General features: G+C 42.4%; 1 non-coding gene across 1 annotated transcript; it reads right to left on the bottom strand.

The window, feature by feature from the left end:
• Positions 1-1,262: 1,262 nt before the first annotated feature.
• TRNAR-ACG (transfer RNA arginine (anticodon ACG)) lies at positions 1,263-1,335 on the bottom strand. Its single transcript has one exon. It is a non-coding gene; the product is annotated as a tRNA-Arg (tRNA).
• Between the last annotated feature and the right edge of the window lie 10,957 nt (positions 1,336-12,292).

Raw genomic sequence — 12,292 nt, 5'->3', positions numbered from 1 at the left:
GTTTGCCCTGGAAAGGAGTGATAGAAACCTGCGATAGTTAGCCGGGCCGGAGGGGTCGGCTGTGGGATTTTTGAGAAGAGGGTGCACAAGAGAGTGCTTCAGAGTGGAGGGGAAGATTCCAGAGGTGAAGGAATGGTTACAGAAGTAGATTCAGAGCAAGGGTGTCAATGTGGTCCTTGATGGTTTTGGACGAACAGGGAAGAACCTGTCTTGACTGGAATCACACAATCTCCTGGGCTTACGCCAATCTGGTTTCCAACCAAGCCACTTCACTGAATCGGCCTTACTGGACCTAAAGGTTCAACTGGATGATATCAAAGATGCCAAGAAGTAAGCCCTCCTCTTGTTACTAGGCCTGTCTGCAGCCTTTGAATAAATCAAAAAGGCAGCCTATGACCGAGCCAGCCAGGAGTCAACCTGGAATTAGTCAAATGTGTTATCCATTGCGCCACTGGACCGCTGCTACAGCGTGAGCAGGAGTCAGCACTTTTGTAACGAAACGGAAGTTTGCTGCTTGAGACACCATGAGAAAGGTACTTCTCATTTTTACAAGGAGAGGTAGAAAAAAACGCTACAAGCCCACAATGAGCAGGAATGAGCAGGTGAGCGAGCGTGTGCCATGCGTTAGAGACATCATGAGAAACTTAGTTCTCATTTTTCCCAGCGGAGAGGTAGAAAAAACGCACTAACTAGGAACAAACAATGTGCTCTTGTGTGCCATGCGTGACAAGGCTCCTTTTTAAATACTTTCTAGAACAAAAAGAGGCTGACCGGCCCCCGCAGGGGGCGCTAGAGGGACAGCCTACATAGCGGGCTGCCCCTTCTGGCCACCCCCTTCCGGTTGCTGGCTGGCTCCCTCCCTTTCCGCCTTCCCCCCATGTCCAGTAGCGGAAGAGGGCGTTTCGGGGGACCTGCCTTCCGGGCGGGTCTCCTAAGGAACGCTTATAAGGGCCTGGACGCGTTATCCATTGCGCCACTGGCCCTCTGCTGCAGTGACTCTTGGAATCAGCACTTTTGTTACGACCCAGAGGCTCATCATGCGGATTGAGCCATCATGAGCAACTTAGTTCTCATTTTTATAAGGAGAGGTGGTTGAAAACACGCCTACGAACTGACAATGAGCAGGCGTCGTAGTTCCCATTTTTCCTCCCGAGTAGAGGTAGAAACACGCTGCCACACTGACTACAAACACACAATGAGCTTCGAGTGCCTTGCGTGAGAAGGCTCATTTTTAAATACAGAACAAAAAGGCAGCATTTGAACGAGCCAGCCAGGAGTCGAACCTGGAATCTTCTGCTCCGTAGGCAGACGTGTTATCCATTGCGCCACTGGCCCGCTGCTGCACTGTGAGCTGCATTCAGCACTTTTGTTACGAACCAGAGGCTCAGGTCGGGCTGCCTGAGACATCACGAGAAACTTTGTTCTCATTTTTACAGCGAGAGGTAGGAAAACGCTACCAACACACAATAAGCAGGCATGTGACATGTGTTAAAGAAGGCTCATTTTTAAATACTTTATTGAAAACAATACATACAAATATCTGACAAAGAACGCATTTGGCATCAGATACTGCCCGGATTGCAACTCTCTGCACGTATTTTCTGGCGAGTTCTACGGACCAAGCATCTGATTTATTGTACGATAGCACTCACATTTTCATGCGCAAATAACAGATTTAGACTGTTTTCACTTTTTAGTATTGTACCATTTTATGTGCTCGGTGCTCTTCAGTGTTAAATCCGCGGAGAGGATGATCTGTACCCAGATCAACCCCAAAAGTGCCATACAGATATGAAACAGGTAAGGCCTGAGTGATAGGCGTGCCAAGGAGTACTCGACGTGCATTTCACAGAAACGCGAAACATGCAATAAGTGAGAGACATAAAAAGGGGTTTTTCACTTTAAGAAAATAACATATAATATATTGAATACAATTTTTTGTTTACTTCTTAAAAGGTGTTTTATTGAGCTGTAGCCTTCCTCTTAGAGAGCAGGACTAAGAAGCCCGGCTGGAGCATTTCAGCACATTTTTATTCCCTTTTGGCGATCGCTGTGTCAGGGTGTTGGGTTGGGGCTCCAAGATTGCCGAACACCAGGCGAGCAGTCTATCATGGGGAACAGTTTAGTATACAACACCGGTGCGATGAAGGCACATGGCCTACTCTGCATTTTAAGCACCACCTATAAGCCGAAACCGTTGCATTGAAGTACAGGTAGGAGGGAGATGACATGTGAAGAGGGACACACGACTTGTTTTTTTTTTTGGGTTATATATTTGTTAAATATTGTTGGTTGTTTATCGTCTAATTGACTGCCTTGGGCCATGCTTACCTCTTTGGCCATTCCCACCCACTCCTTGCCCCACCCACCCAAATCTCAACCCCTGGTATCTGTGTTGTTTCTAAGCAGTCTGCTGTGAGTTAATGGCTTAATTGCTGCTGTAAATGGCTACCGGTATAATAACAAAAATCTTACCCAATTCTACCTGACCTTAACTCACTACCCCACCCCCTCTATTCCCACCTCTCACCCAATCTACCCTTATCCCCACCCTACTCTACCACCACTGACTATACCCCAAACCACTCTACACCTACCCCACTCTTCGCTACCCACAATATCCCACACCACTGTACACCGACCCTACCCACTGCCCCACCCCACTGTACCCCTATCCATCAAACCACTGTAGACTGGCAAGGTGACACAAGGTCCTTTGATCCCAATAGATTTCGCCCAGCCTGCCCATATCTTCAGATCACTACCAAGTTAAGGTACGTGTTTGTTGAGTCTTCAACTTACCCCAGACCTGCGCTAGTTGTTCAAGATCAGACAGGCAGTCAAAGTGAACAGGCACGCCTTTGACAGTGTCTCTTCGGATGTAGGTAGATGCACAAAGTATTCTATTCTGAGGTCCATCCATTCTGCCATGTAAGCGCCAAACAGCCCTTTCACGGGAAGACCCTTCAAAAAGTAAAGACTCCGCTTTCTGTATGATATGATATGATATGATATGATATGATATGATATGATAGTTTATTTATATAGCGCCTATACACAATGTGTTTCAAAGCGCTTCAAGGCAAGGGAGGTAACAAGGGAAAATACAACCACATTCTTACAGGCCATGAACAGTAAGGATGTGAAATTAACTATCGTACTCGGCCTGACGACATTTCAGATAGTGCAAGAGCTAAGACATAGATAAGGAAGGGAGGGGGACAGTGGGAAGGAAATGGAAACAGACAGATGACTACCGTACTAGGCCTGACGCCATTTCTGGTAGAACCGGAGAAAAACAAAAGGTGAGGGAGAGGGGTGCAGAAGGGAGGGGAGGAACAAAACAAGCGACTATCATACTAGGCCTGACGACATTTCAGATAGTGCTGGAGGGGCGGTGGGGAGGAAAAAAACAGTAATGGAAGGGTGGAGGAAACAGACGAGGTTGCTATCATATTAGGTCCAGGGACAATTCTGATAGATTAAGTGCATAGAAGAAAGTAAGGGGAGGAGATAGGAAAAGGGAGAAGGGAAAGGAGGAGAGAAAAGAGAGTAAGCAGTCAAAAAGTGTGGAGAAGCAAGAGCGGAGAGTGAATACAACTGCAGAAGTCAGTAGTAACACATAATGTTGCAAGCCACAATACAAGATGAAGATGGAAATAGCATGACTCAGGGCCACCATGAGTACAAGATGCAAAAGAAGTTCAGCATGAGAGTTGAGAAAGGGTGACGCACCATGAATGAATGAAGTCCATAAAAGTCAAATATAGGTGGTGATCTGAGCCAAGCTGATTTCGCAGTGCATATATTGGAAGGGGTAGGCAATGTAACCACCCCTTCTTTAAAGTGATCTTTATTTTCGTTATCCTCTCTTTAAGTAATAATTATAATTGGTTATTTATAAAGTGCTTAATATCCAGAGCTTTCTAAGCACAGACCCAGGGATCGAACCTGTGTTGCTTGGCGTCGTCACGCTTCCACGGCGAGTGCGTTGCCCCAGAACTATCCTCCTGACACTGATCCATTTAAACATTCACAAATCATTTGCCAGTGGGTGCTAGGCAGAAGTGAACTTGTGCTTTATACCTAATAAAAGAGTAACCTGCTCAAATAGTACATTTACAAAATGCAGTCCATTGTCAGACCACAGGACTTCGCACACACCCCACCTGGAAACACCTCACGCATGAGGAACTTGGCAGCACATGTGGCATCGGGGTACGTAAATGGACCTGCCTCAATCCATCTGGAAAAGGGCCATACCACAACCAGCATATACCTATAGCGGTTGCATGTCTGCAGCATATCTACATAATCTATGTGAAGGTTCTGAAATGTGCAATTGGGTCTAGGGATTGCTCCTCTCACTGTTCTCAAAGTGTGCCCTGCAGTACATTTCTGGCACATAATGCAATTTACAATAAACTGTAGCACATATTCTAATAAACTTGGTGAAAACCAATCTTCTGCAATTGTAGCGACGAGACTCTTGTGAGTTGTATGCGTGGGCTAGTGAAGCTGCTCGAGCGCTACCCTCAATAATGCTAGAGGCATAACTGGGTTTCCAGGGCTATCCTGCCTCCATATTGCCTCAGTGGGGATAAAGAACACCCCCGCTCTCTCCATAAATATTGCTCTTCCCGTGGGGCTTGTCCTTATAACTCAATTAACTGAACGATAGACAACATATTAAAACCTTCCTTTACCATCATTCACCTTCCTTTCATCTGCTTAACACTTTTTATTTCACAAACAGAAATGTTTGGGAAATAGGCTGCCTTTTTGGCTTCTAAATCTGGGGCTTTGTTAAAGTGAGAAATCATGTCTGTCCTCTTAGTGTGGACTGCGCATTCTATGACTGCGATAGCCAATGGGAGTCTTAGTGCGTCAATAAGTTTATCCAATAGGGATGCATGTTGCACTCGTGCGCCGTCTGCGTGGACAAAGCCCCTCCGTTTCCAGCGTGACAGACCATAGTGTACAGTTGACATCACATAGGCGTAGTCAGAGTACACCGTTACTTCCTCATCCTCGTATCTCTCGAGTGCAGCGATAAGTACCACTCATTCTGCTGCCTTTGCTGAAGAGTGTGAAAGCAATCTCGCACTTGTGGCTACTTCAAATTCACCCTCTCGATTCAGCTTTACTACTGCTGATCCAGTATGCCTTTCGCCAGTAGTTTGGTCAATTTTTGAAGAACCATCAATAAAGAAAATGTCCCCCCCCAAGAGCATTTTCTCTAACACAGAGCAAATCATCATAACATTCAGTATATGTTATGCAGTCATGCACATAATCATCCTCCCCTACTGGTTCTGCTATGAATGTTGCTGGGTTCACTATTCTGCATCTAACAATTTTGATTGCATGATTCAAAATAATTACCTCATATCCTCATGCGCCTTGTGTAGTCAATGTACTTTTGGGCTTTTCTAGAGTAGCAAACAATGTGTGCTCAACAAATAATGTCACTGAACACCCCATTGTAATACTTGAGGCTTTTTCAATAGCAAAGGTAGCAGCAACTAACGCTTATTCGCAAGGGTAATGCCCTTTCATTTCTGTATCTAAAATACCACTATAGTAAGTCAATGGTTTGTATCCATGTCCTAATGTAGTTTTTTGTGTGAGGACTGCTGAATTAACATCTCCATTTGGATGAGAAAGTAGATCAAATTCTTCATGATAGTCTGGAATTCCTAGCACATGGGCTGTACTAATCGCCATTTTTAATTCTTCAAATCCTTCAGTCATTTCATCTGTCCATGTTATCTTACTTTTGCCTACCTGTGCTGCTTTAAGTCCTTTTAAAGGTGGTCGAATACATGTGCTGTCATCAAAAACCCAGGCCCTACAATAATTACATAGGCCTAAAGAATTGCTGCATTTCCCTCACTATTTTAGGTTCTGAAGTCTTTATAATTGCTTCTACTCTCTCAGGTGTCACTTTTCTCCCTTCTTAAGAGATCAGCTGTCCTATATACAGGACCTCTTCCTGACAGTATTGTAATTTTTCTATGTCTACTTTGTATCACTTCACTGGTAGTATGCTCATGAGTCAAATTGAGTCCTCTCTGCATCTTTCTTCTGTCTCACTAGATACTAATACGTCATCTAAGTACTTAAGTATTGCACTCTCAAGCTGTACATGACCTAGGTCCATCTGGAGGACTCTGTTAAAGATTGAGGGTGACTCACAGTACCCCTGAGGCAAACAAGTATGTTTCAGGCATGTTTTTCTATATGAAAATGAATTTAAATCTTGTGAGCTCTTGTGAAGGGGAATTTTGAAGAACGCATTTTTTGAATCTATAACTAAAATATTTGGCCCTAGATGGGATGCTGCATAATATTGTAGCAGGATTTCGAACTAAAGGAAACTCTGCTACAACAATATTGTTTAGGGGGCGGAGATCCTGAATAAATCTCCATGACCCCCCAGTTGATTTGTTCACTGGTACATGGCCATGTTAAATAGGGACTCAGATAGCACCAATATTCCTTGCTTCATTAAAGCGGAAATAGTCTCAAATATACCTTCATCCGCTTCTTTGGAAATAGGATATTGCTTTGCTCGTGGCAAGATTGCTCCTGGTTTAAGCTTGATTTTAACTGCTCCAACTCCTTTCAATTGACCCACATCATATGGACTAGAAGTCAATGAAATTTTGGCACTCTCTCTAAATCTTCCTGGAAAATGTATGGGCTTCTTATTTACCATTGCTATTCTCTGTGGTATCTCTCTATTCTCTACTTCAATCCAATAAGTAAGACTTATACAAAATACTAACTCATTGTTTGAATAATCATCCATGAAAAGCTCCTCGTCTGTCAACCTATATCCTCACTGAGAGCTATCACTGCTCTCCATCCTCTTCCCTCGTCATCTGTCCCATGGACAACTACCCTTTCTTCTCGGACCACTGCTGCTTCCAACTCTAAGGGGATAACCTGTCCTTCTTCATCATCCACAAGTATTTCTGGCCTAAACAAAAACTCTTCAGGTAATATGAATATTTTACCTACAGACCTGGGTAACCACAATAATAAAACATTCACTCCATACAAATTACTTCTGTATCTAAAAGTACTCCTTGGTCTGTAAAGGCTAATATAAGTTCTCTCACATTCATATAATGTATTCCTAGAGTGGAGCACACTATCCCTTCATCAGTAAAAGGTAGCGTCAAAATATGTTATGTCATTAAGTCGCGCCCTAATATGTTAACTGGTGTCTGCCGAGAATATAATAATGGCATAGACACATTATGTTCTCCTATGGAGATTGCTAATTTCTCTGTAAAAGGAACTAAGCTCATTTGGGAGTGTCCCCCTATCCCCTCTTTCTATATTGTTTGACCCCTACCGCAGCCCCCTCCCCACCCATTGTTACCCTCCCCCATCCCCATATATTTCAATGAGTTTTTTTCAAAGTAAGTCTGACATCAGAAAGTACTTCGAAAAAAAAGTCAGTCAGAAAAGAAACGTGATACCCTCTTGTGTCATCACACCTCCCCCATCCCCATATATTTCAATGAGGTTTTTTTCAAAGTAAGTCTGACATCGGAAAGTACTTCGAAAAAAAAGTCAGTCAGAAAATAAACGCGATACGCTCTTGTGTCATCACACCTTCACCACTTGTCAATACCACTCCCTCTATAGCTAGCTTTGACCATTTTTTCTGAACTAACTTCCCTTCCTCCTGCATTGTACCCTCAGCTTTCTTCTTATTCTTTACCTGTAACAATCAACAATGATGCACGATAGTCAGTTGTAATTCTGGCCATGGCTTCGCTTCCAACCGTACCTGTTTCTTCATCTGCCTTTGCACTGGCTCATGCAGACCCTGGTATAAAATGTGGTGAAATAATGCCACTGTTTTATCCCATGGTTCTCTCCTCTTGAGACGCCATCGCTCTTCAATATCTTGAATAAAGGCAACAGGATATTCATCTTCACCCATGTTCCTAGTCAAAATCGCACCCTGATGTATTGGGTTATTGTACTCTGAGCGTCCACCATCCATCTGCTCTGCAATTGTTAAATGGTGCTCCACTGTGTGTCGTGTTTTGTGTAGTCACACCCACACACCCTGCTTGGTTCCATCGCCGTCAGCCCTCTCTCCTAGAATGGCTGCCAGCAGGCCTTTCATGTCGACTATTGCTAACGTCATTCCTGATGTCATACTCCCTAACTCATAAATCCATTTTCCCACACCTGAAGACAAACTAGGTCATTTGCATTTCAAATGATCCTTGTCCATTTTTTTTGCCACATTATATATTGTGGTCGTCCTCCCCCTTTCTCTAATAACGTGAATTTTGTTCCATAATCATACCTACCTACATTTCTTGTTTTCCAGGTAGGACTAGTCTCACCTGTTTGTCTCTATCCTGGCAGTGACCTTAATCTGCTTACAGATATGTCCCCCGTACTGCACAATCGTGCTTGTGGTTGCTCAGTATATGGTGTTGGTTCTGGTGGTTTTTTTACAGTCCTACACGTCTGACCATTTTACCCCTTTTTAAAAAAATGTGTTTGTGGTTCAATTACAAAATGTAGAACCTTTACAAAAAATGTAAAAAGGTTGATAAGATATTTACAATTACATTTACGCTTACATTTACATTTTACATCCTTATCCTGAAAAAATAAACTTTACATCACATTACAGCTTAAAATGAACAATATCACATCACAACAGTTAATATCCTTTAGTTGTTGAAACTGAGCAGCTCTTTTTCTATATGTTTGCACAGGCTAACCAATTCAAATATAAGGGGTTTATGCGTACCTTGCATCATTCTCGCCCATAAGAATTGAGGCAATCCTCATAATCAATGTTTACGAATTTCATCAATCGATTAGTTCTCATTGATTTAAAGTGAGGACAATAAAGAATGAGGTGTTTCATACTCTCAATGGGCTCATCGCATAAGGGAAAACGACATTTGTTTTGATTGATTTCTTCTTGGTCGTTCCAATTTAAGGTTCTTTTCCTAGTGTGATATAGGTTAAACCTGTACCATATGTACGCTTTTCTAGTGTGATTACATGGAAATAAAACAACGTGGTCAAATCTTGGGATACGTTGTTTGACAAATGCACCATATTCTTTGTACAATTTGTAAGTGGTTATTCTGTCTATTGTTAGATGCCAGTCCTGTTCAAAGAGCTTCTTTTTAGCATAACCTGAATGCTGGTGGACATCTTCAATGGTAATACACAGGTCACTCAATAGATGTTGCATTTTAAGGTGGTATTGAGTGAAGGAAACCGATGTGGAAGAGTCCAACATGCTATTCATATCTTCATATAATGAGTTCTTTGGAGGGAAGTGAATTTTTGCATAGCAAGATAATTGTCTCCATTTCCAACGTCCAGATAATGCCACAAGCCCAAACTCCTAATGTATGACTGCATTTGGTACGGACATTGGAAGATGCATTGCAGATTTTACTAGTGACCACTGCATAGAATCTAGGATTGCACTCAAGTCACATAAACACATGTCAAGGGAGTACAAGATGACGCTTTAAATTTTTAATGTCAAAAAATCAATCATTGGTGTTAATGAAAATTTGCAGCATTTTGCAGGGATCCTTTTTAGTTGGGGCAGAAGGGGTTGTGTCTTATTTTTAATTAATGCTGTCCTTGCTTTGATTGAGTTTTGTGCTGAGAGATAATATCCCAAACAAATTGCACTGGTGATGCTTAAGATTTGAGTTTTCATAATCTGCCATTGTTATCCCTTAATGTTATGTTTAGTGCCAAATTTCATGATAGCTATTTTTGCAGGATTTGGAATCAGATTGTGCATGACTGAAAATTCCTAAAAAGGTAGAAGCTTTGTTGGCAGCCCACCCGGAGTAGGATCAAAGATGATAATATCATCTGCGAATGCTACCCATTTTAGGCGCAACAAGCCAATTTTGGCAGAAAACAGGTTTGTGTGATCCCATTGTTTATCAAGATCAGAAAGGTACAGATTAAAAAATGTTGCCGCAAGATTGCAGCCTTGCTTAAGACCAATAGATGTTCTGATTGGCTTGGTAGTTCTGCCATCGACTGAGATTTTAATTTTTATAGGAAGTGTTGGTGTGAAGTTTGATAAACCAGTATAATAGTACCATAGGAATTCCCATGTTCTTCATCTTATTCCACAAAAAGATTTCGTACGACATTGTCAAATGCTGATGACATATCTATCATGGCTATATAAACAGGATAGGAATTCTTTCCACTTGTACCTGCTATCATATGAGCCACAATAGCAGCATTCAAAGAGGTGCTCATACCCTTCCTGAGCCTGTTTGATATTTCGAGTAAAGGTTGTTTTTATCAAAAAAATGTCAAGGTCGTATAGAAGCAGAATTGCAAACAGTTTAGCATCCGTGTCAATTAGGGAAATGGGCTGATAATACTGTGGTAAGGTAGGGTCGCCCTTTTTGAATATTGGTACAATATTTGCTGTGGACCATGATGGAGGAATGATTCCTGTATTGATGATGGCATCATATTTAATTTTCAAAATTCCTGCCCAATCTATGCCCATAATCTGCCATTGTTATCCCTTAATGTTATGTTTAGTGCCAAATTTCATGATAGCTATTTTTGCAGGATTTGGAATCAGATTGTGCATGACTGAAAATTCCAAAAAAGGTAGAAGCTTTGTTGGCAGCCCACCCGGAGTAGGATCAAAGATGATAATATCATCTGCGAATGCTACCCATTTTAGGCGCAACAAGCCAATTTTGACAGAAAACAGGTTTGTGTGATCCCATTGTTTATCAAGATCAGAAAGGTACAGATTAAAAAATGTTGCCGCAAGATTGCAGCCTTGCTTAAGACCAATAGATGTTCTGATTGGCTTGGTAGTTCTGCCATCGACTGAGATTTTAATTTTTATAGGAAGTGTTGGTGTGAAGTTTGATAAACCAGTATAATAGTACCATAGGAATTCCCATGTTCTTCATCTTATTCCACAAAAAGATTTCGTACGACATTGTCAAATGCTGATGACATATCTATCATGGCTATATAAACAGGATAGGAATTCTTTCCACTTGTACCTGCTATCATATGAGCTATAATAGCAGCATTCAAAGAGGTGCTCATACCCTTCCTGAGCCTGTTTGATATTTCGAGTAAAGGTTGTTTTTATCAAAAAAATGTTAAGGTCGTATAGAAGCAGAATTGCAAACAGTTTAGCATCCGTGTCAAAAATCTTACCCAATTCTACCTGACCTTAACTCACTACCCCACCCCCTCTATTCCCACCTCTCCCCTCTCACCCAATCTACCCTTATCCCCACCCTACTCTACCACCACTGACTATACCCCAAACCACTCTACACCTACCCCACTCTTCGCTACCCACAATATCCCACACCACTGTACACCGACCCTACCCACTGCCCCACCCCACTGTACCCCTATCCATCAAACCACTGTAGACTGGCAAGGTGACACGAGGTCCTTTGATCCCAATAGATTTCGCCCAGCCTGCCCATATCTTCAGATCACTACCAAGTTAAGGTACGTGTTTGTTGAGTCTTCAACTTACCCCAGACCTGCGCTAGTTGTTCAAGATCAGACAGGCAGTCAAAGTGAACCAGTGTCTCTTCGGATGTAGGTAGATGCACAAAGTATTCTATTCTGAGGTCCATCCATTCTGCCATGTAAGCGCCAAACAGCCCTTTCACGGGAAGACCCTTCAAAAAGTAAAGACTCCGCTTTCTGTATGATATGATATGATATGATATGATAGTTTATTTATATAGCGCCTATACACAATGTGTTTCAAAGCGCTTCAAGGCAAGGGAGGGAACAAGGGAAAATACAACCACATTCTTACAGGCCATGAACAGTAAGGATGTGAAATTAACTATCGTACTCGGCCTGACGACATTTCAGATAGTGCAAGAGCTAAGACATAGATAAGGAAGGGAGGGGGACAGTGGGAAGGAAATGGAAACAGACAGATGACTACCGTACTAGGCCTGACGCCATTTCTGGTAGAACCGGAGAAAAACAAAAGGTGAGGGAGAGGGGTGCAGAAAGGGAGGGGAGGAACAAAACAAGCGACTATCATACTAGGCCTGACGACATTTCAGATAGTGCTGGAGGGGCGGTGGGGAGGAAAAAAACAGTAATGGAAGGGTGGAGGAAACAGACGAGGTTGCTATCATATTAGGTCCAGGGACAATTCTGATAGATTAAGTGCATAGAAGAAAGTAAGGGGAGGAGATAGGAAAAGGGAGAAGGGAAAGGAGGAGAGAAAAGAGAGTAA

This window comes from Ambystoma mexicanum, chromosome 13 (genome assembly GCF_040938575.1).
Source record: "Ambystoma mexicanum isolate Mex_15411 chromosome 13, UKY_AmexF1_1, whole genome shotgun sequence".
In the NCBI taxonomy this organism is placed as follows: domain Eukaryota; kingdom Metazoa; phylum Chordata; class Amphibia; order Caudata; family Ambystomatidae; genus Ambystoma; species Ambystoma mexicanum.
This window is presented reverse-complemented; position numbering and strand designations above follow the sequence as displayed.